This window comes from Sarcophilus harrisii, chromosome 4 (assembly GCF_902635505.1).
Source record: "Sarcophilus harrisii chromosome 4, mSarHar1.11, whole genome shotgun sequence".
NCBI lineage: Eukaryota > Metazoa > Chordata > Mammalia > Dasyuromorphia > Dasyuridae > Sarcophilus > Sarcophilus harrisii.
In genome coordinates, this window is record NC_045429.1 from 273,906,760 (window position 1) to 273,928,975 (window position 22,216).

General features: G+C 35.9%; 1 pseudogene; it reads left to right on the top strand.

The window, feature by feature from the left end:
• The window catches only part of LOC100915691, an 85,499-nt pseudogene that overhangs the window by 13,913 nt on the left and 49,370 nt on the right, over nt 1–22,216 (top strand).

Below are 22,216 nucleotides of genomic sequence, written 5' to 3' on the forward strand. Positions count from 1 at the left end.
TACTTTATATATTATATATTATATAATATTTATATATTAGGAATATCATTATTCCTAATGCAAGGGTCTTACCAGATCACTTCTTAGTTCAAGAATTTCCAGTGCTTCCTTCCTGCCTATAATAGCATATACAAACTCCTGCATTTGGCATTCAAAGGTCTTCACAGTCTAGCTTTAACCAACCTATTCTCCCAGAGTTATTGAACATCATTGTCTTCACACACTTTTATCTCTCAACCAAACAACCAAACCAATCCTCCTTATGCAATGTTCCTATACACAACATTCCATTCCTATCTTCCATTCATTTGCAAAGGTTACATACTGTGCTTGAAATGTACTCCCTCCTCCTCACCTTCACTTTTTAGTATCCCTGGCATTCAATAAACTCATCTCAAGTATCACCTTCAATAGAAAGCTTGTTTTGAATCTCTATGTTGGTATATCCTCTCTAGAAATTGATATTTATATATATATATTTTGTGTACATATTGTTCTTTCTCTTAGAAATATTAGCTCCTCAAGAATAGAAATTATTTAATGTCTTTTTATCTATAGCATCTAACACATAGTAGGTATTTAATAAATGATTATTAAATGAATGAAAGCTATGTCCCAAATTTTATTCAATTGCTTCAAGGCTCTGTTTTTCTGCTAGTTTATCTGGGGAAAAAAACAAAAGAAAACTATTTCTGGCTAAGCAGCCCAATGAAAAAATCTGGCTTAAATAATTAATGCAATGTTAAAATGGACTAATAGAATTTTATCATCTATACCCTGTGTCTCCTATCAGACTAGGATTTCCCTAATGTAAAAAACTACCTTTTTTTCAGATTAGGAAGAATAAATAGTCATTCAAGTTCTTTTTGCAATGATGGGAGCCTTCCTACTCTCTTAGGTAGTCCATTCTACCTGGCTGAATTCTAATTGTCAGTAAGTCTGTTTTTACACTAAGATGATCCCAGTTTTGTGGGTGGGGTAGATGATGATAAGGGACAGTTTTAATGATCCTTCCTATGTCTGTGACCTCATGCCATTCTGCTTTGCTATGTAGATTCAGTTCCTTCAAGAAGTAAGTTGCTTAGTTGACCTCCAGACTCCAGCCCAGACAGCCTAGAAAATTTCCATACCCCTCATTTAGAATTAGCTTGCTAGCAAATTCCAGAGCAGAGCAGAGTATGGCAGTATGTTTGACAGAAAGACTAACTATTCTTGGTTAGAGGTTAGATACTTTGGAACTGTTCTGCTCTTCTTCCAACCCACTGGTTCATCCTTGCCGTTTCCTCCCAGTTCCAAATATTGCAATCTGTCTTTAGAGGCAGTTTGTGTTTGTACTAGTGAGAATCAAATATGGCAAAATGGCAAGAAAAATGCTTGCATTGAACTTTTAAGCAAAACTCAATTAAAATGGGGAATTGGAAGTGAAAAGATGTTTTGCTCCCTCCCATACTTACACATATTCCCTCCAGTCCTGGAGAGACTGGACATTTACTAGAGTATTCCAGCAGACTGTATGAGAGTTTTTCTGCGTGGGGAGGATGCTCAGGAAAGCAGCCCTATTGGCATGTAGTCACATCTATAACTGTAGTGACTAATATGCAACCAACAGCTATTTTTGTCTTGCACAAACATGATCACTCCTAAGCTTTCAAGCACAGTTACTCTTTGAAGATCTTTATACAGTTTGCAAAGCCTGTTATTATTTGAAGAATCATCACTTTTTCTGTTAACATTCATAAAACTGATTGCCATTTGCAGAAACTACTTCAGTGTGCAAAGCTTATCACAATTTATGCTACTATTTGCAAAACCAGTCAATGTCCCTTTCACTATTTGAAAAAGCACTGCTGTTGGTATTTTTTTTAGAAAGTCTGTTACTATTTATATGATAGTCATATAAAATAGAGCCTTTAACTATTAGCATTATTGTTTTCTATTTGTTGCTTTTTGTAGAGCTAGTCACTCTATTATAGTCTGGAGAGCTAGTAGTGTCTATCACTATATTATTGTCTGTAAAGCCTGTCATTATTTGTATTAGTGTTTGCAGAACTTGTTTCTGTTTACAGAAACATAGTTATTAGTAATTCTGCTTTAGTATTTCATAAAAATATCACTCAAAATATATATTCACCTTGATTCAGTTTGCATGGCCTGGGATTCTTTATGCTTTTGTTCACAGATCCTATGACCACTTGCATGTACACAATTATATGAGTTTACACATGAACACATATGGCATATAAGATCATAGATCTAGAGTGGGAAGAGATCTCACATGCCAGCTAATCCAGTCTCCTTGTTTTACAGATCAGAAAACTGAGTATCGAGGACATTAGGTGAAGTCACACTGGTAATAGGTGGAACCTGAATCTACTTCCTTTGACTCTGGAGTAAATGATTTTTGCTTTTACCATATTCTTTGCAGAATCATAAACATTCTTACCACTTCCATGAGATCTTGCTAAATTATCTGTTAAATAAGTACATCTAGAATTTAGAATTCCTACATTTCAGAAACATCTTCCCTTTGCAATATTCCAAGTTATAAACCCCTCAATGCCCATTTAAGTCTCAGTTCCATATTTTTGTTCTGTGTAATTGATGTGCATGTCTCTTCATTTTAGACGGAGAATTCCCAGAGAGCCAAAACTGCCTCCCAGAACAAGATATCCTAGAAAAAGAGTTAGATCGGTAAAGGGGGGGGAGGGAGAAACAATAATGACCACAGTACTCAACTCCTCTTCTTGGCAAACTATGTCCAAGAGATTAGCTTGCCATCTCCAAAAGTAAAAAAAATAAAAATAAAAATAAATAAATTTTAAAAAATTGGAAGGAATCACCTTCTTATTTCTGCCAAAACTCCTCAGGGACCTTTGCTCAGCAGCATCTCACTGTGGCCAATCTCTGCATTCTGCCGGAGGTGCAGATCCTGAACTTGCTGCCACCTACTTCCTATGAAGGCTGAGTTCTTTCCCTTGTTCTTCTGAACAAATAGTGCTCAGAGGTGCATGCGATGTACTGAAACTCAAGTAGTTCTTTTTTTTTTCTTTCCATTTTCAAGGTCAGCATCGAAAGCACTGCTGAGCATGTGGTATGTATTGGGGGGAAAGAGATATGTGTGACTGGGCAAGAAGGGGGTGGGCTCTGACTCCTTCACTGCCTGCATCTCTGCCCCTACTCCCCCACCTCTCCATTAGCTTCATCTCCTCCAACTGCCTCTGTTGTCTACTGGGGAGTCGGTTTCAAAGGATAAATGGTTTGAAGGTCACTTATAACTTCATAGATAATTACTATGTTGAGCAAAAGAGAAGTGAATGGAATTTGTCAAAGCAGAGTGAGAAAGGGGGCTAGGTACCACAGGGCTGGACCAATTCTCTCAGGGAACAGGAACTGGGATCCCTCCAGAATGGAGATAGTTGTTCATCTCAATCTCCTTGTCAGCACCTTCCTCCCACTTACCTCGATGCAGATATTCCCCAACCTCTTCCTTCTCCCCACCCAGGAGGGATAGGGGGTGGATGAAAAGGGAAGAAAGCCACTAAGCCAGTGTGGCCCATTTAGAACAAAAAAGGGCCCGAGCAAAGTGGGAAAGCAGCCACTTTGGAGAGGTTTTCTGCCGACGCAGAGATGGATGCCTAGGAATCGATCCTCTCTGAAGATGAATTGCTGTGCGATGCACAAAGAAAACCCCTTTGGTTTGGACAGGCAGATAATGTTCTTGACGGAGCCCTGGTCCATGTCAATTTGCTGTGATTGGTGTGGCAGAGACAGAGAGACTGAGGGAAAGAGACAAAGAGTTACAAAAGAAAGAAGCTGAGAACCGGAGGGAGAGACACAGAGAGACACACGCAAAGAAGACATATAGAGAGACACAGATTTAGAGAAAGAATGAAGCAGAGAGAGATGGACAGGAATAAATAAGGAAATAAAAGACACTTAGAGAGAATGAGAGAAACTTAAAGAGATATAGAAAAATACTGCTGGTAATCTTTTATCCCACACTTCAGTGGAAGTTAGAAATTCCTGTTCTAGTTATTTTGAACATCAGTCAGCCCAGTGGCTAATGTTAGCCTAATAGATTTTGGAAATTAGAAATATTAGATATTCACAGGATCAGAGGATCATAAATTTAGAGGTAGAAAGAATTTTAGAGGCTATCCAATTTCTCTCGTTTTGCTATTTAGTCATTTCAGACTTGCAGGACTCTTCGTGACCCCATTTGTGTTTGTATTTCTATCTATCTATCTAGTTATTTTATTTATTTTTTGAAAGGATGCTTGGAGCAGTTTAGAAATTAGGGCAAACAGACTTCAATTGCCTGACTAAGATGACTTGGCCAGATTTAAAATCGGATCCTCCTGACTCTAGGGCTGATACTCTATCCACTGAGCCACCTACTTTCCCTCCCTCAATTTAGATATGAAGGAAACTGAGTCCCAGACTATTGCATAGGGCACACAGGTAATAAATACAGAGCTAGTTCAAAATCATAGAATTATTAGAGTCTAAGGTGACCATATGGCTACATAGGCAACTTGATTGCTTTGGAAAGAACACTGAGTTATGAAACCATTTTAAACAGGACCTTTGTGCAAATTCTGGCTGGGATACCTAGTGTCTTTGTGATCTCAAGCAGGCCTTTTTGTTTCTCTGCATTTCAATTGCCTATTTGGATCATTAATTTAAAGCTAGAAAGTAAGTTAAAGGTCATTTAGTGCAACCTTTCCATGCTACAGATGTAGTAAGCCTTAGAAAGAGTAAAGAAATGTGTCCAATATCATATAGCTAGTAAGAGACAGTCGGGATTCAAATGTAGGTTTTCTAGCTCTAAATCTAGTGTTCTTTCCAATTATACTACACTAGGTAAGGTGAGAAAGCGAGCAATTTCTTTTGAAAAGTACACACGCTTCCAGATAGATGAGAAAGACATTAGGGCCTGAAATCCTGAGGTAGAGGCAGATATGAGAATCTAATAGGGAAGTCATTTCTTATTGGTAGTTTGGAAGGGCATAAAAGGAGTGATTCAAGCCTTGGCCAAAGAGTGGATGAAAGTGATCTGAAATGATCTATCTGGTTATCATTAAAAGTCCTTGTATAGACATGGATGTCTACTGGCTCTAATGAAGACTGGGAAAACAGATGAGATACCAAAAGCTTGAAAAGGTGCTTCTGGTCAACAAATTCTACAGCCCTGGACTTAGCACAGAATCAATACAAAAACTCAGATGGAGAACATTAGGCAGGAAGGCACTAAAGACAATGGACAGATATTCTGTATCCGATAGAGGTTTAGCATCAATCTTTATCCATGAAGCTTTTCTTAACGTATCTCTCTTCTAACTGAAAGTAACTCTTCCTCAAATTTCTCCTAATATCTGTCCTAAACCTTCCCTTTGTACTTATCTTAGTCTCCCTTAAAATGCTTTTCTTTATTATTATTTATTTTTATTGCTGTTTGCTATTACATATTTTTGTTATTAAAATATTTCAAAATATAAAGAAAAAAGGAGATTGTATATAAAATTAGGAGATTCTATTATGAACACTACAAAAAGCTTTTTGTTTAAAAAAAAAGATAATTCAGATTTAACAATTTAACAAATTTAATTTGAACATTCCCTTGCTTATTTGTGTGTTTCTAAGCTTCCTTATTTTTTCTTCTGTTTTTATAATACATGTATTATACAAATATCTTTCCTACTTATTAAATTATCATTTAGCCTTGTTTTTTGAAGAGGACCAATAATAATACTGGATGGTCTTAACTTAAAAGTGAATTGGATTTAAATGAAGTAGAGTTGCACAAAGTCATCAGTCATTGAAGTCAGTGGCAAGACAAAAGTCATGATGACTTGCAATGGCTTGGATGACCTTAGGATTTTCGGTATCTGAACCAAGCTCTAAGGGCTTCACAGCACTTGCTTCAACTGTCTTCATGGTCATTGGAATAAATTATTCTCATCCACTCATACCCCTAGAGGAAGTCTTCACATGTTTGGGGTAGACATTTTCCTAACTCACTGACAGATTTGAGGCCTGTTGGTTACTCTCAACCTGGGTTAGCCTGTCTGCTGAGACAGTTTACTAGGGAGTGGCTGCTGTTCACACTAAAGCTTCTTGTAGCCACAGCATGAGTTACCATCAAAGGTGGATGACAAACCATGAAAAGGGGTCAGCAATCCCTCATACTAGAAGTGCTAGTCCTCAATGAACATCCCATACAAATAAGAAATAGAGGGAATCACACAATATAAAATGGATAAAGTTGTTTACATGAAATTGGAAAATTACACTAGCAAAATCAGAGCAACTGGGACAAAAACCTAATTAAGGAAAAAGCCTTTTAATAAGATATTTCTGATGGGGTTTGATATACACAGTATATAGACAATAATATGCATACATACACATATATGTGTATATGTATGCATTTATATGTATATATACATGACTAAGAGTTCTTACCCAATGTATAATTGATGAAAGGATATGAATAAGCAATTCCCCCAAGATTTAAAAACTAAAGACTATTCCAAAGTATAATAAGATAAAAGTAAATCAAAGCAACTTTTAGGTTATGTTTACACTTAGAAAATTGGCAAGTATGACAAAAGATGGGGAATGTCAGTGTTTGAGGTAGTTGAAATAGTGTGCCCTAAAATTTTTTATTACAATTTTAAGCTTTAATAACTTAGTAGCCACATTAAGATAATGTGGTCACATTAGAGGTATAGCTATGAATTAATTTAACCATTCTGGAAAACAATTTTGAATTCTGCTAAGAATGTGACTATAATGTACATACTCTTTAGCCAGAATGCACTAAATTATAAACTTCTTGAAGAAAAGAATTGTGCTATACTTATCTTTGCATCTCCATTGTTTACTGTCTTATGTAATAGAAGATTTATTGAAGAAGAATGTAATGGAATTGAAAATATAAGAACTTTTGTAAACTGGGAATTGTTAACCTCTTCATCTCTCATTGTAACCTCCCATCCTAGTCAGTGTTCCCTGAAGGGCTTCATGATAAATCTTTTTTAAATACCTAAGTACTCTCTTCTAGAAGAAACGAAAAAAAGAGTAAGGCATAGAAAACCCTGTGCTAGTCATCCAGGTAATCTAAATTTTGAGGACCTTTAGAATTAAGAAGTGACCCCTAGGACTTGAGAGACCAGACAGCAGTTTAAAATCCAGAGACTGTGATAGTTAACAATACCTCAGCTGGATCTTGAGGAAAAACAAAAACAAAAATGTGTGTGATCCCTTGTGCCCTAAGACATCAAGAAGCCTTATATTCTCATTTCTGAGATGCTTCCTCACTTCCCTTTTCTTTCCATAAGCTCCTCTTCTCTCCTCTTATCCCTTTCCCTCTGCTCTTCTCTTTTCCCCCCTTTTCCTTTCCTCTTAGATAGTTTTATGGACTTTTGGTTAAGAATTATATAAAGTGAACTAAACATGTAATGTTCTTTTTTCCCATTAATTTTTTATTAATTTCATTTTTTATGTATAACAAATACATATATGAAAAAATCTGTTCTGTATTATGCATTTTAGGCACAACCTTTTCAGAAATAATTTGTTAAATCAATTTAAGGTTATTCTCATTTAAGTATGTTTCAGCTTTGAGAGAGAAATGTACAAACTGAAAAGGCATCCTTATGTCCTGAGAAACCTTTCTAACTCAAGTCATTTTGAAGTTTCAATTTATAGAATTTTTTTTCTTATTTTAAATAATAGCTTTTTATTTTAAAAATATATACAAATACATTCACCCTTGCAAAAACCTTGTGTTCCTAATTTTTTCTCCTCCTCTTCCCCCATACCCTCCCCTAGATGGCAAGTAATTAAATATATGTTAAACATGTGCAATTCTTCTATATATATTTCCACAATTATCATTCAACACAAGAAAAATCAAATTAAAAGGGAGGAAAATGAGAAAGAAAACAAAAACTAAGCAAACAAAACAACAACAACAAATGTGAAAATATTGTGTTGTGATTCACATTCAGCCCCAAAGCCCCTTTCTGGATGCAGATGGCTCTCTCCATCACAAATCTATTGGAATTGACCTCAATCACCTCATTGTTGAAAAGAGTCATGTCCATCAGAATTTATCATCATATATTCTTGTTGCTGTGTACAATGTACTCTTGGTTCTATTCACTTCACTTAACATCAGTTCATGCAAATATCTCCAGGTCGTTCTGAAATGCTGCTGATCATTTCTTATATAACAATAATATTCCATAACATTCATATACCATAATTCATTCAACCATTCTCCAATTGATGGGCATCTACTTAGTTTTCAATTCCTTGCCACTATAAAAAGGACTGTTATAAACATTTTTGTACATGTGGATCCTTTTCCTTTTTTTTATGATCTCTTTGGGATACAGGCCCAGTAGAGACACTGTTTTGGTATGTTGTCTCATTGGATGAAATTATCAATTGTGTTTATACTTTGTTGTTTTATATACTCATTCTTTAGGATTAGATTATTTAATTTCCAATTAATTTTTGGTCTCCTTTTCCTTGGCCTCTTATTACATTTAATTTTTATTGCATTGCTATCTGAAGAAGATATATTTAATATTTCTTTCTGCCTTTGATTTTGAGGTTTTTATGCCATAATATATGATCACTTTTTGTGTATGGTTCCATCTTTTTCTCTGTTTAATTTTACTAGATAGCTGATTTTTGGCTGCAGTCCAAGTTCCTTTGTCCTCCAGAATATTATATTCCAGGTCCTTCAGTTCTTTAGAGTGAAAGCTACTAGGTCCTGGATAATCCTGATTATGGCTCCTTGATATTTGAATTGATTATTTCTGGATGCTTGCAGTATTTTCTCCTTGCTCTAATAATTTTGATATTTAGCTATGGTATTCTTTGGAGTTTTCATTCTGGGATTCTCTTTCAAGAGGTGATCTTTGAATTCTTTCAATGGTTATTTTACCTTCTGATTCTAGTATATCAGGGCAGTTTTCCTTGATGATTTCTTAAAATATGTTCTTTAGGCTCCTTTTTTCATCATGATTTCAGGTAGTCCAATAATTCTTAGATTGCCTCTCCCAAATCTATTTTCCAGGTCAGTTGTTTTTCCAATGAGATATTTTACATTTTCTTCTATTTTTTTCAACTTTTTGGTTTTCTTTGACTGACTTTTGAATGTCTCATTGAGTCATTCACTTTCATTTGTTCAATTCAAATTTTTAGTGAATTACATTCTACAGTTAACTTTTTAATCTCCTTTTGCATTTGGCCAATTGGACTTTTAAATGAATTGTTTTGTACATTAGATTTTTTTTTAATTTCACCAAAATTATTTTTAAGGAGTTATTTTTTTTTCAGACAATGTCTGTTTCCTTTTCCAGAGTTCTCATTTCCTTTCCCCATTTTTCATCTAACCCTTAAGATCAAAAGGCTTCCCAATAAACTGGGAAAATATTTTTACAGTCAAAGGCTCTGATAAAGGCCTCATTTCCAAAATATATAGAGAATTAACTCTAATTTATAAAAAATCAAACCATTCTCCAATTGAAAAATGGTCAAAGGATATGAACAGACAATTCTCAGATGAAGAAATTGAAACTATTTCTAGTCATATGAAAAGATGCCCCAAGTCATTATTAATCAGAGAAATGCAAATTAAGACAACTCTGAGATACCACTACACACCTGTCAGATTGGCTAAAATGACAGGAAAAAATAATGATGATTGTTGGAGGGGATGTGGGAAAACTGGGACATTGATGCATTGTTGGTGGAGTTGTGAACGAATCCAACCATTTTGGAGAGTAGTTTGGAACTATGCTCAAAAAGTTATCAAACTGTGTATACCCTTTGATCCAGCAGTGTTACTACTGGGCTTATATCCCAAAGAGATTATAAAGAAGGGAAAGGGACCTGTATATGCACGAATGTTTGTGGCAGCCCTTTTTGTAGTGGCTAGAAACTGGAAACTGAATGGATGTCCATCAATTGGAGAATGGCTGAATAAATTGTGGTATATGAATATTATGGAATATTACTGTTCTGTAAGACATGACCAACAGGATGATTTCAGAAAGGCCTGGAGAGACTTACACGAACTGATGCTGAGTGAAATGAGCAGGACCAGGAGATCATTATATACTTCAACAACAATACTATATGATAACTAGTTCTGATGGACCTGGCCATCCTCAGCAAGGAGATCAACCAAATCATTTCCAATGGAGCAGTAATGAACTGAACCAGCTACGCCCAGAGAAAGAACTCTGGGTGATGACTAAAAACCATTACATTGAACTCCCAATCCCTATATTTATGCCCACCTGCATTTTTGATTTCCTTCACAAGCTAATTGTACAATATTTCAGAGTCTGATTCTTTTTATACAGCAAAATAATGTTTTGGTCATGTATACTTATTATGTATCTAATTTATATTATGTATTTAACATCTACTGGTCATCCTGCCATCTAGGGGAGGGGGTGGGGGGTAAGAGGTGAAAAATTGGAACAAGAGGTTTGGCAATTGTTAACGCTGTAAAGTTATCCATGCATATAACCTGTAAATAAAAGGCTATTAAATTAAAAAAAAAAAAAAAAAGATCAAAAGGCTTCCAAGGGAGCCTTTTGAAATAGAGAACAACTTATATGACCCTTTGAGACTTCATCTGGAGACATTTTATCTCCATAAAAGCTATCTATGGTCAGACCTCTTTTCACTTTTTTGCTCATTTCTAAAAATTGAAGTCTGCCCTTAGGGCAAAGTGAAGATTTTTCAAGCTTCCTCTATAGACAACAGTGACTTCTCTCCTTCCCTCTCTCTCACTTCCTGTCCCTCTCTTCCTCCTTCTGCTTTCCTTTCTTCTCTCCCTCTCTTCCTTCCTCCCTCTCTCCCTTCCTGCCTTTCTCTTTTCTCCCCTCTTTCTCTTCCTTCTTCCCTGTGCCTTGCATTCCTTCCTCCTTTCTTTTCTTTCCCTCCCTTTCTCTCTCTGTGCCCCTGTTTCCCTCCCAGCCTTTCTTTCTCCATATGCATTATGTATGCATGCATGTATTGTGTGTAAGAGTGATGAGAGGATTTATGAAGATCTGGGTTGAAGTCTTACTTCAGACACGTTTGTTCTCTGACTCTCTCTTAGTTCTTTAGTGACAATTAGCATTGATGGAAGGAGTTTCTTCATCTGAGAGTCCCTGTATCAATGGAATGTTAGATCCAGTTCAGGGACCTACATAGATACCCATTCTCATATGCATGAACATATATTATGCAATGCTACATAACATATAGAGAGCCAGGCTTAGAGGACAGGAATATTGGGGTTTCATATCTCTCCTCTGACACCAGACAGGATACTGGTTGTGTGACCTGAGGCAGGCCACTTAAATTTCTGCCTAAGCAGCCCTGTAAGTTTCAAAAAAAGTACTGACCTGAGTGTGCATATATGTATATACATGTGCACACAAACACACACAATGGTTGAGAGGTAACACGATGTAGCTGACACAGAATTGGAATTTGAGAATAGAAAATCTAGGTTCAAACTTCCGATACATGGTATCTGTGTGACCATAAGCAAACTGCTTATATTATCTGAGCCTTAGATAACTCCCTAACATTGTTTGCTAAATTATAGGTGGATTGCAATCTACCTTAGTGGAAGAAGTATCCTCACTGACTAAATCATACAGTCAATATATGAAGAGAAATGGTACAATCAAAATAGACTTCAAAGAACAAAATTAACTTCTTTTCTCTCCTATCTCACTCTCCTATTTGGTCTGATTACCAAAGTGTCTATTACCCCAGGATGTTTCTTTGGTACATAGACCAAGATATAAGCATTCTTTCTCTTAATACATACACGAAGGCCCTGGGTTAGCTGTTCAGATTTGTGTTGTTTTAGAACTTCTAGGAGAAGGTGAATGAATTGGATTCTAAAGTTCCTTCATGTGATCAAGTCCTCTAGTTTTGTGATTCCTGCAGAAAGTGATCATAACACATTAATCATTCCGTTAATATGATCTATGAGGCTCTAAGTGACCTCATCTCTGTCAAAAAAAAAACAACAATCTTACAGCCCAGAGATTCTCTGAGCCTTCACCAGCCCAAAGATTACTGTTCAAAACAGAATCATAGGACCAAAAAACTTAAGATCCTCATCCTAATCACATTTTCTCATTTTACAGATGAGAAAATAGAGACCTCAAAAATCACCTAAACTGCATAAGATTTCATATTCATAAGTGGTGAATTTCTGATGCTGAACTATATCTACAGATCGGATACTGTATACTCTGCATAGTCTTGTTTCCCAGGAAAGACAAGATGAATCTTTTAGGAGTCTGCTACTCTCTCTCTCTCCCTATTTTTTTTTTTTTTTTTTGAGTCTGCTACTCTCAAAACATACTGTTGGGATAAATGTTGGGCAAGATGTGGGAAAACCAGGACAATAATGCATTGTTGGTAGAGTTATGAATTGATCCAGCCATTCTGCAGTGCAAGTTGGAACTATATAATCAAAGAGCTATAAAACTGGGCATACCTTTTGATTCAGCAGTGTCCCTACTAGATCTGTATCCCACAGAGATCACAAAAGAATAAAAAGATCCATATGTGCAAAAATGTTTGTGGTGACAAGGAATTTAAAATTGTGTGCCCATCAATTGGGAAATGGCTGAATAATTTATAGTATATTAATTTAATGGAATATATATTGTTCTATAAGAAATAATAAGCGGTATGATTTCGTAAGCCTGAAAGACTTACATGAACTGATGCTGAGTAAAGTGAACAGAATTAGAAGAACATTATACACAGTAACAGCAAGATTATGTGATGTTCACCTATGATAAACTTAGCTCTTTTCAGGAATATGATGATCCAAGACAATTCCAATAGACTTGGGATGGAAAATGCCATCGGCATCCAGAAAGAGAACTATAGAAACTGAATAGGATTGAAGCATATTATTTTCACCTTTTTTTTTTGTTTGTTTGTTTTTCTCTTGGTTTATCTCTTTTGTTCTTATTTTTCTCTCACAACATGATGAATATAGAAATATATTTAAAAATATTGTACATGTATAACTTATATCAGATTGCTTGCTGTCTTGGGGAGTGGGGAGGGAAAGGAGAAAAAAAAACTGGGAACTCAAAATGTAGCAAAAATGAATGTCGAAAACTATCTTTACATGTAATTTGAAAAAAATTAAAATAAAAATCTATTGAGAAAAAAAGGTTTATCCCTGATACAGTTTTGAAATTAAAAAAAAAGACACAGCATTGGATCTAAAAATGAATTTAGAGATGATTTAATTCAATATCCTCACTCTCTGGATGGGGCAAACTGAGTCCCAAGTGAATAAAAGCAATGTTTTGTTCAGTTATTTTTCAATCTTGTACAACTCTTTTCGACTCCAATTTTTTTTTTTGCAAAAATACATACATACATGTATACATGCATATGTATGTATATGTATATGTATGTGTATATGTATATATGTGTGTTGTGTAAATGTATGTTTATATATAGGATAAGTATGTATGTATCTGTGTGTACATAGAGAGATACTTCCTCTATTCTACTCCTTTGTCTCAGCCAATCCGTCATTAACAGGTTATTTTTGGCTGTTGAATTCTTTACTGAACACAATTTAAAAACAGCTCAAATGCCATCTCTTGACACCTCTTATCACGTAATATGGTTCCTAACTTGTTACACTGTGCACTGCACTTTAGCTGTATATGTATAAACTCTCTAAGGACAAGAGTTATGTATGACATCTCCTAGTACTTAGTACAGTATATTTCTTACAGTAATACCTTCTCCCCATCATGGACCTGTGATTTCATCATTTCAAATGAGAAACTTGCTCTGCTAATGAAAGTCAGCATCATTGCAACTTCTAGTCTTTCAGAGTAAGTGCCTCTTTCAGAGGCACTTTAAGGACTTGCTCAGAGTCACACACTCAAGAGATGTTTTTCTGACTTCAAGGGAAGGTCTCTATCCACGAATCTATGTGTCTCTATGGTAGATACTTAAGTGTCTGCTGAACTGAATTGATCTATGTCCAGAGATTCAGACCAGGGCTCTTTTTTTTTTTTCTATTCCTCAAATACCTCTAGGGAGCAGAGTAAGTCCAAGATTGCCCTCCAGGTATATGCTTTTGAGATGGTGATCCACTTCTCAGCATTGTTCACAGAAGACAATATAAGAGGCTATATAGACCCAGATGATGTTGTGCTACAGACTGTTGGCTTGCTGACTCTGGTAGGAAATGTAGGCTATAAATAAGAAATATGTGAATCAATATTTATGTTATATAAAGGGAGGTGTTTATGGTCCATGGAGAGAGATTATAAGCATTTATCATAGGGGAAAGAGGAGGAGGAAGGGGACCATTGTTATTCACCTTTGTGAATCATGAGGAAACAACCCAAAAAGTGAACACTTAAGGGCTAAAAACCTAGAGACTCTGGGGCATACCATTATGAAGACATCCACATTCCATAATCACATACACAGGATCACAGAATTAGAGCAAGAAGGGATTGTAGAAGTCATCTAGAGGCAGGTCAGTGGCACAGTAGAAGGAGCACTGATCTTGGACTCAAGAGAACTTGACTTCAAATCTGGATTCAGACACTTACTAGCTGTGTCCCTGGATGAATCATTTAACCTTGATTGCCTCTCCCCCTAAAAAAAGAAGTCATCTAATTAGCTACAATATTTTACAGATGGAAAAACTAAAGTCTAGTCACTCACACTCACATTTATTTGTCTTTCATTCATATCATAGGACATATAACTGTAGTACATGAGCATAGGTTCAAATCCCACAGCTGCTGATAACTCATTGTTCGACCTTGACCTTGACCTTGACCAAATCTTTAAGACTTGCTTTCCCTTGATGATAAAATAAATTCCCTTCCAGCTGCAATAGTGTGTTCTTTGATGGCATGCTCCAGAGTAGGTCATCAAGCCTTCCCTTCAGAGACAAGACAATGCAATAGAAAGAGCACAAGATTTGAAGATAAAATACCCAAGTTCAATGTCTGAACTCTGCCACTTATTGTATAATCCTGGTTATCAGTTTCTTTATTTGTAAAATGAGGGGACTGGATCAGATGATTTTTAAAGTCACATTGATCTCTATATCTGTGGGTCTATATTTCTATGGTCCCTTTGCCTCTAGGCATCACTAATTCAAAGCCATCCTGGAGAAGTATTTATAGCATCTTTTTTCTTTTCTTTTCTTTTCTTTTCTCTTTTGGCCAATGTAAATCTCTGATTCTGCATACCAACATACACCAGAAATAATGACCCAGGAAGAACAGTGAATAATATATATTGTTGTGCTCCTTCCTACTCTCTCTCACCTATATAAACCTAGTCACTGCTCACCATGTAAAGTAATAATAAGACAAGTTTCTTGTAGCTTTATCTACAGATTGTTCTCCCCTCCCAAACCCTTCCCTCACCTTTCTTCAAAATACTAGAACTCCCAAATAGAATCCCTATTCAGTCATGCACCAGAATGCATGGAGAATATGGGGTATAAAAGCATAATCTTTGAGACAAACTTCCCAGGAGTGACCTGAGAAGTATGCTAGGTACAGCACCAATAATTCCTAAACTTTCTGCTCTACCTGCCCTCTACCTTATAATTTATCCCACACTCCTACAATAACTTTAAAGCTGGAAGATATCTTTAAAGGTCTCAGGAAGCATGTTTTCAGAGCCCCAAATTAGGATCTGTTCTAAAAAAATATTCTTTCTTCATTGCCTTATTAAAAGTCTACTTTCACCAGGTAGTTCACCAGTTGGAGAAGCTGAAGTTGGTATTTCATGTGAGTTCAAGAGTTCTAATCTAAAGTGGATTTGGCTAATGGATATCTATATTAAATCCAGAACCAATTTGGAGAGCCCTTGGGAAGAAGGTGGTCATCAATCTGCCTAAGGAGGGGAGGACTAGCCCAATTTGGAAAACAAAAAAACAAAACAAAACAAAAAAAAACTAAGGCTTAAAATTAAGGCTTACATGCCCATGCCATCAGTATCAGCAGAGTTATGAGTGGCTAATGCACTTTCATTCTGAGGAAGATAAAGTGACCAAATCTCAAATTAAAGGAAGAAAAAGAGAAAGAAGTCTACTTTCTTTTCTTAGATTCAGAGATGTCGCCATACTTATAGATCACCTGAGGGGACAGTCCTCACTCTGAGTATTTCTGGGAAATTATGTCTCCTGGTTTGCATAAATTATGTACCTAGGGACCTATTGGCTGGAAGAGATAGTGTAGGGCCCTTCTTTGTGGCCACTGTGCTTAATTAGGCATACGATTTGTATTTTAAAGAGCAATTATAAGCAACCATTATCTTAGGGGGAAAAATAATAAGCCAGAAAAAATAAGAGATGCTATCTTTCTTCTCAATTTTCCCTGTTCTCTGTACCTACCTTTTTCTCTATACCCTGTGCACTTTCCCCCTTTTCCTCTCTTCTCTCCTATTTTTTTCCTTTTCTTTTCTCAATTTTTGTTCTTTCCCTCTTCTCTACTGCCTCCTCTTTGATCTTTCATTCCCAGTTATCCCATTTCTCTGCTTGTTCCCAGTTTCTTTTCTTTCCATTCTTAATGTCAATTAAACACAGTCTTTTGGAACTAGAGCTCCTCAGCAGAACTTAAGAACCATGTATTTAAAAGGCAAAGAGGATAATGGGGACCAATAGACTAAAGGGTTGTAAGGAGTCAGACAGGAAGGTAAAGGGTAGTTAAATAAAGTGAGGAGAGATGAAAGTCAAATAATACATGACTAGAATTGACCTGCAAAGGTGTGAAGAATATGGTATGAGAGAATAAACAGATTTACAAGGGAGATTGGGGGGAAGACAGTGGAAGGGAGTCAGAATATTGGTCTTGAGACTGAGGGATTGAACTGAATTTCGTTCTGAAAAGCATTCATCCCGCTGAACCTTCTCTACTCCCCCCAACCTTCATTTGTTGTGCCAACACTGAAAAGGCAGGTTACACAACGGATAATGTTGCATGCTTTGAATCAAGAAGAACGGAGTTCAAATATGAACTCAAGCAACTTACTAGCCTTGTAGCCTTGAGCAAGTCACTTAATCCCTATCTGCCTCAGTTTCTGCAATTGTAAAATGGTAATAACACTAATGTTTACCTTCCAGGGTTGTTGGGCAGCTCAGAGAATATAAAATTTGTAAAAGTACTTGGCATAGCCTTGTGCATAGTAAGCATTTAATAAATGCTTATTCCCTCCCCTCATCCTTAACTTCATTCATAGAACATTAGAACTAGAAGGGACATCTGGCTCCCCTCACTTTATATAAAAGAAAATTGAGAGCCAGAAACAGGAAATGACTTGTCCACAATCACAAAGTAAAAAAAAAAAAAAAAAGTGAAAGAGAATGGACTTCAAGTCAAGACTTCTGACTCAGAATGCAAATCTCATTCCCCTATACTAACAAAAGCATGGACCATGTCTCCCCCCAAAAACTATTAGTTTATTCAGCCAAGAAGCTTTTGCGAAGTGTCTCTGCTATTCCAGGAATTGTCTTAGGACTTGAGGGTACTAAAAAGAAAAAAGAAATAGTTCCCACTCATAAGCAATTTACATTCTTTTGGAATTCAAATATATTCTACCAAAATGTACAAAAGCTACCTCTTAATGCAATAAGGGTCTTTCACACTCCACCTTTAGCATATGAATTTATCAGATTAGTTAGTTGACATTTTAAATAGCACAAAGAACTTGATCCTGAGGGGCTATATTGTAGGATAGATAAAAATGTTAGTGGAAGGAAATGAAAAATGGGAATGATAGTTAAAAAGAGGGGGGAAGTCCAGGAAACAAACAAAAGAAAGAAAGGCCAGAGGAGGGCAACCCAATGGGCATCTTGGACTCTAGAACAAGGTTCATTGTATCCATTAGTTCAGGCTCCATTTTAGAACATTTCCAATGGAGCCAAGCAGAGATACCAGACTCATTGCCAAAATTCTCACATCTTACAGAAATTCAGACATCTGTGGTCACTTAGCTCTTATTCAAGCCTTCATTATAACTCTATGTAGTATTAATGCTTAGGGAAAAAAAAAGGTGGGATGGGCAGTGGAGCAGAAATTCAACCTGAAATCCATGAATAGGATGTAAAAACTTAGATACAAAAAAATGCAATAATATTTTTACAAACCTCTAGCTAAAATTTAGCATTTGTTTCAATTCTGGATATAGACAAAAAACAATATTTAAAAGCCAATGTTATTCTGAGAAAGGATCTATAGGATTCAACAGACTTCAAAGGGGTCCATGATACAAAAAGAGATTAAGAAACCCTATCCTAGAGGCTCTTACAAGGTTCCTAATTGTTCAACATTCTATATTCTATATTCTAAAATTCTACATTCTAGGATTCATCTCAGTTTCTTAGCTCTGAAATTCTACATTCTATGTTCTAACAATTTTTATTCTAGGCTCCTTTCCAATTTATTCTATGTTTTATGACGAACATAATAGCAATAATAATAACTAACATTTATGCAATACCTAACATATGTCAGGCACTGTATTTAGAACTTTACAGATATCTCATTTGAGCTTGACATAATCCCTAAGGATAGGTGCTATTATAATTCTTGTTTTACAGCTGAGGAAACTGAGGCAAACAGAGGTAAGACAATAAATCTCTTTTATAAAATTGCAAATTCCTTCAGGGTAGAAACCTTTTTTGTGGCCTTTGAATTCCCAGTACTTAGCATAGTGCCTGGCTCACAGTGGAAACACAATAAATGTTTGTGTGTTGCTGAGTCCCTGAGTCTCAGTTTCCTCATTTGTAAAATGATGGGTTTGATCTAATAACAGAGCAGGGATTAGAATTTAGGTTTCAGTTCCATTGTTCAGTAATGAAGAGAGTCATCTCCACCCAGAAAGAGGATTGTGGGAAATGAGTGTGGACCACAACCTTTCTGTTATTGTTTGCTCGCATTTTTGTTTTCCTTATCAGGTTTTTTTTTCTTTGTAGATCCATTTTTTTCCAGTGCAAATATACAAATATGTATACATATATTGGATTTAACATATACTTTAGCATATTTAACATGTATTGGACTATCTGCCATCTAGGGGAAGAGGTGGGGAAAAGAAGAGGAAAATTTGGAACAGAAGGTTTTTTAAGGGTCAATGTTGAAAAATTACCCATGAATATATTTTGTAAATAAAAAGCTGAAATAATAATAATAATAAAGAAGAACTTAGGTTTCCTGAGAGCCAGTCCTATTTTTTCTATACTATCATTTGGTGTGTGAATAATTAGAAGCATAAAAGTGTGAAACCTACAAAATCTAGTTCCCTTCAACCCACAATGTCTAGCTCCCTTCAACCCTCTGCCTAAATGAGTCTCAGACCTCATCATTCCTCATTGTTTAAATTTTTGAAAAGCTGGTTTCAGTGCAGGGCTTTTGCTACAGTAAATCTCTAATAATCATTTCAGAGTCAATTCCCAATCTTACAGAAAAGGTGTTGATTTAATTCCCCCTGTTGGAAGAAAGACACACACACACACACACACACACACACACACACACACACACACAGAAAGAGAGAGACAGAAACAGAGAGAGATAGAGAAAGACAGAGAGAGACAGAGACAAAGACAGAAAGAGAGAGACAGAGTGAGAAAGAGACAGACAGAGATAGAGAGAAATAGACATGCAGACATAGATATACAGGTGCAAAGAGATAGACAGGCAGAGAGACAGAGACAGAGAAAAAAAGAAAGACAGAGACATACAGTCTAATAGAGACAGAGAAATAATGAGGCAGAGACAAACAGAGGCAGAGATGTATATAAGCAGATGCTTGGAGATTACTTGATTAATGGCTAAGAGGAATGAGGTTGTTCAGAACTGACCCGCAACAACAGTGTCTATTATTTATTTTAATTCTGGGCATAATGTTTTCTCATTTTAATTATCCAAACTGTCCTGACTTACAGGGGATCTCTAGAAAAATACGACATAAAGTTTTTATGTCGTATATATATACAAATAAATGAGTGCATGCATATATGAATTTATCATGGGCAGTCAATGAATGTTGCATATATTTTGGAGGTACTAGTAAATTTTCCATATATGACATGTGCATTTTCAGAAAAGGGGAAAGAATAGATCTAGAGGGATTCACATTCTTGTGCCTGAATATCCAGGTAAGTATAGTTCACAATTTAAGTTAAGGAAACCATATAAATGATTCTTTCAAAATCAGGTGACAGACAGAGGATATTGGCTGTTTTAAGCTTATGAAGTGATCCCCATTAGCTTTGCTGCCTGGTACCTATGAATAGCCCTCCACATTCTATGCTCTTTTGGTTCACTTGAGCTGATGATGGTCAAAATTCTGAATGTACTCAGTTATGAGTTTTTAAGTGATAATATAGATGAAATGTGTCTTCAGATAAAACCCTGCAGATTAACCAATTAACAAGTGAGTATTTAGTTAAGACTATATATATATATATATTTAATATGAAACCCTGCTCTGAGCCAGAAGTTAGGAAGAATGGGAAGATGAATAAGAAACGGCTTGCTTTTAAGAATTTTACAATCTAATTGATCATTTGAAAATGTGTGAATTCAAAGGAAATTTTATGCACAAAGCAAGGAATTAATATATTATTTGAGTTAATACTACAAATAAATAGAAAACAATTAAATTCCCCAAAATATATGGTACTGACTGAAAGAGCAGAGAAGGAGGCCATAGAAAAGATAGCAGGCTAGTGTAGTTAGAAACAGTTTTATGGAGCATGTGGGGCTTGCGTTGGGTCTTAAGAGGAAGGCACCTGGGAAGAAATGAATAGAGGTGGGTTTGGGGGAGCAGGACAAAGATAAAAAGATCTAAATAAGTATGAGAAATGGTAGGAAAACTCTCAGAATAAAGAGAAAATTGGATGAGGATTAGGTCATAGAATTTGGGGTAGTAGTCAAAAGTAAAGTCAAATAGGTAAGGGGTGTGTGTCAGATTATAAAGATAACCTACCAAGAGTGACAAACTGTCACATGGCCAAATCCCAAGTCATAATATCTGACTATTTTTTTCTCCCAAGCAGGACTTAGCAATTGAGAATTATCACTACCAAAAAATACTCTAAAGTCTAGGCTAGAGGTTAAAAAAATAATTCCCAAAGGACAGCTTCAAATATGCCCCAAGTTAGGAGAATGTTGTTAAAATTAATGTAAGGCTTTCCAAAGGAGACTAATTTGAGTTTTGTTTGTTTGTTTTCAATTTCATTTATTTATGTTTAAACTTTTTTTTTTTCTGAGTTTCAAATTCTCTCCCTCTAACCCTTCTCCCAAGCACTGAAAAGGCCAGCACACCCATTATATCTGTGTTGTCCAAATATTTGTGAAACATATTTTTATATTAGCAATGTTGCAAAAAAAGCAAAAAAAAATTTAAAAAAACATAACAAAACCAATATGTTTTAGTTTGAAGTCAGATTTCATCAGTTTTCTCTCTCTGAAGTGGGATAGTATTTTTTTTATCAGGAATCATTTGGAATTGTCCTAAATCATTGTATTTATCAGAGTAGCTAAAATTTTCACAATTGTTCCCAAGTTTGCCTGAAACCTTCCCCAAGGGGGATGGATCATCATTACAATATTGCTATTACTGTATGATGTTTTCCTGGTTCTGTTCACTTCACTTTGTATCAGTTTATATGTGTTCCCAAGTTTTCCTGAAACCTTCCCCAAGGGGAAGGGGACATGGCTTATTTGGATGCATAAATTCTAGTACTGGCCTAAGGGAGATAATCAAGAGAAAAGATTATCAGAAAACCATGAGACTACTTATAAGAGGAGATATCAGATGGATAGCCTGACTCTGGCAATGGTACCCATGAGGTTGAGAAAAACCTTAAATATATGGTCTCAATGAGTGGGCAACTACGAAAAGTGCTTAATACTATTCAGTACCAAGGACAGGAGATCAGCTCTGAAATAAATCCTTCCTCAAGCCGTCATATACAATATTCAGCACCAAAGGGTACACTGGAACATCAGCCATACTTCTGATTCTCATCCCTTTGATTCCACACCCTTCATAGGTGGTGTCCCAAATTTTTATAGTTGTTTGGTGTGGGATCATCCAGTTAGATTATTGACACCTAATGTACCTCTTAGAAAAACTACCTCTTCTCCAATCT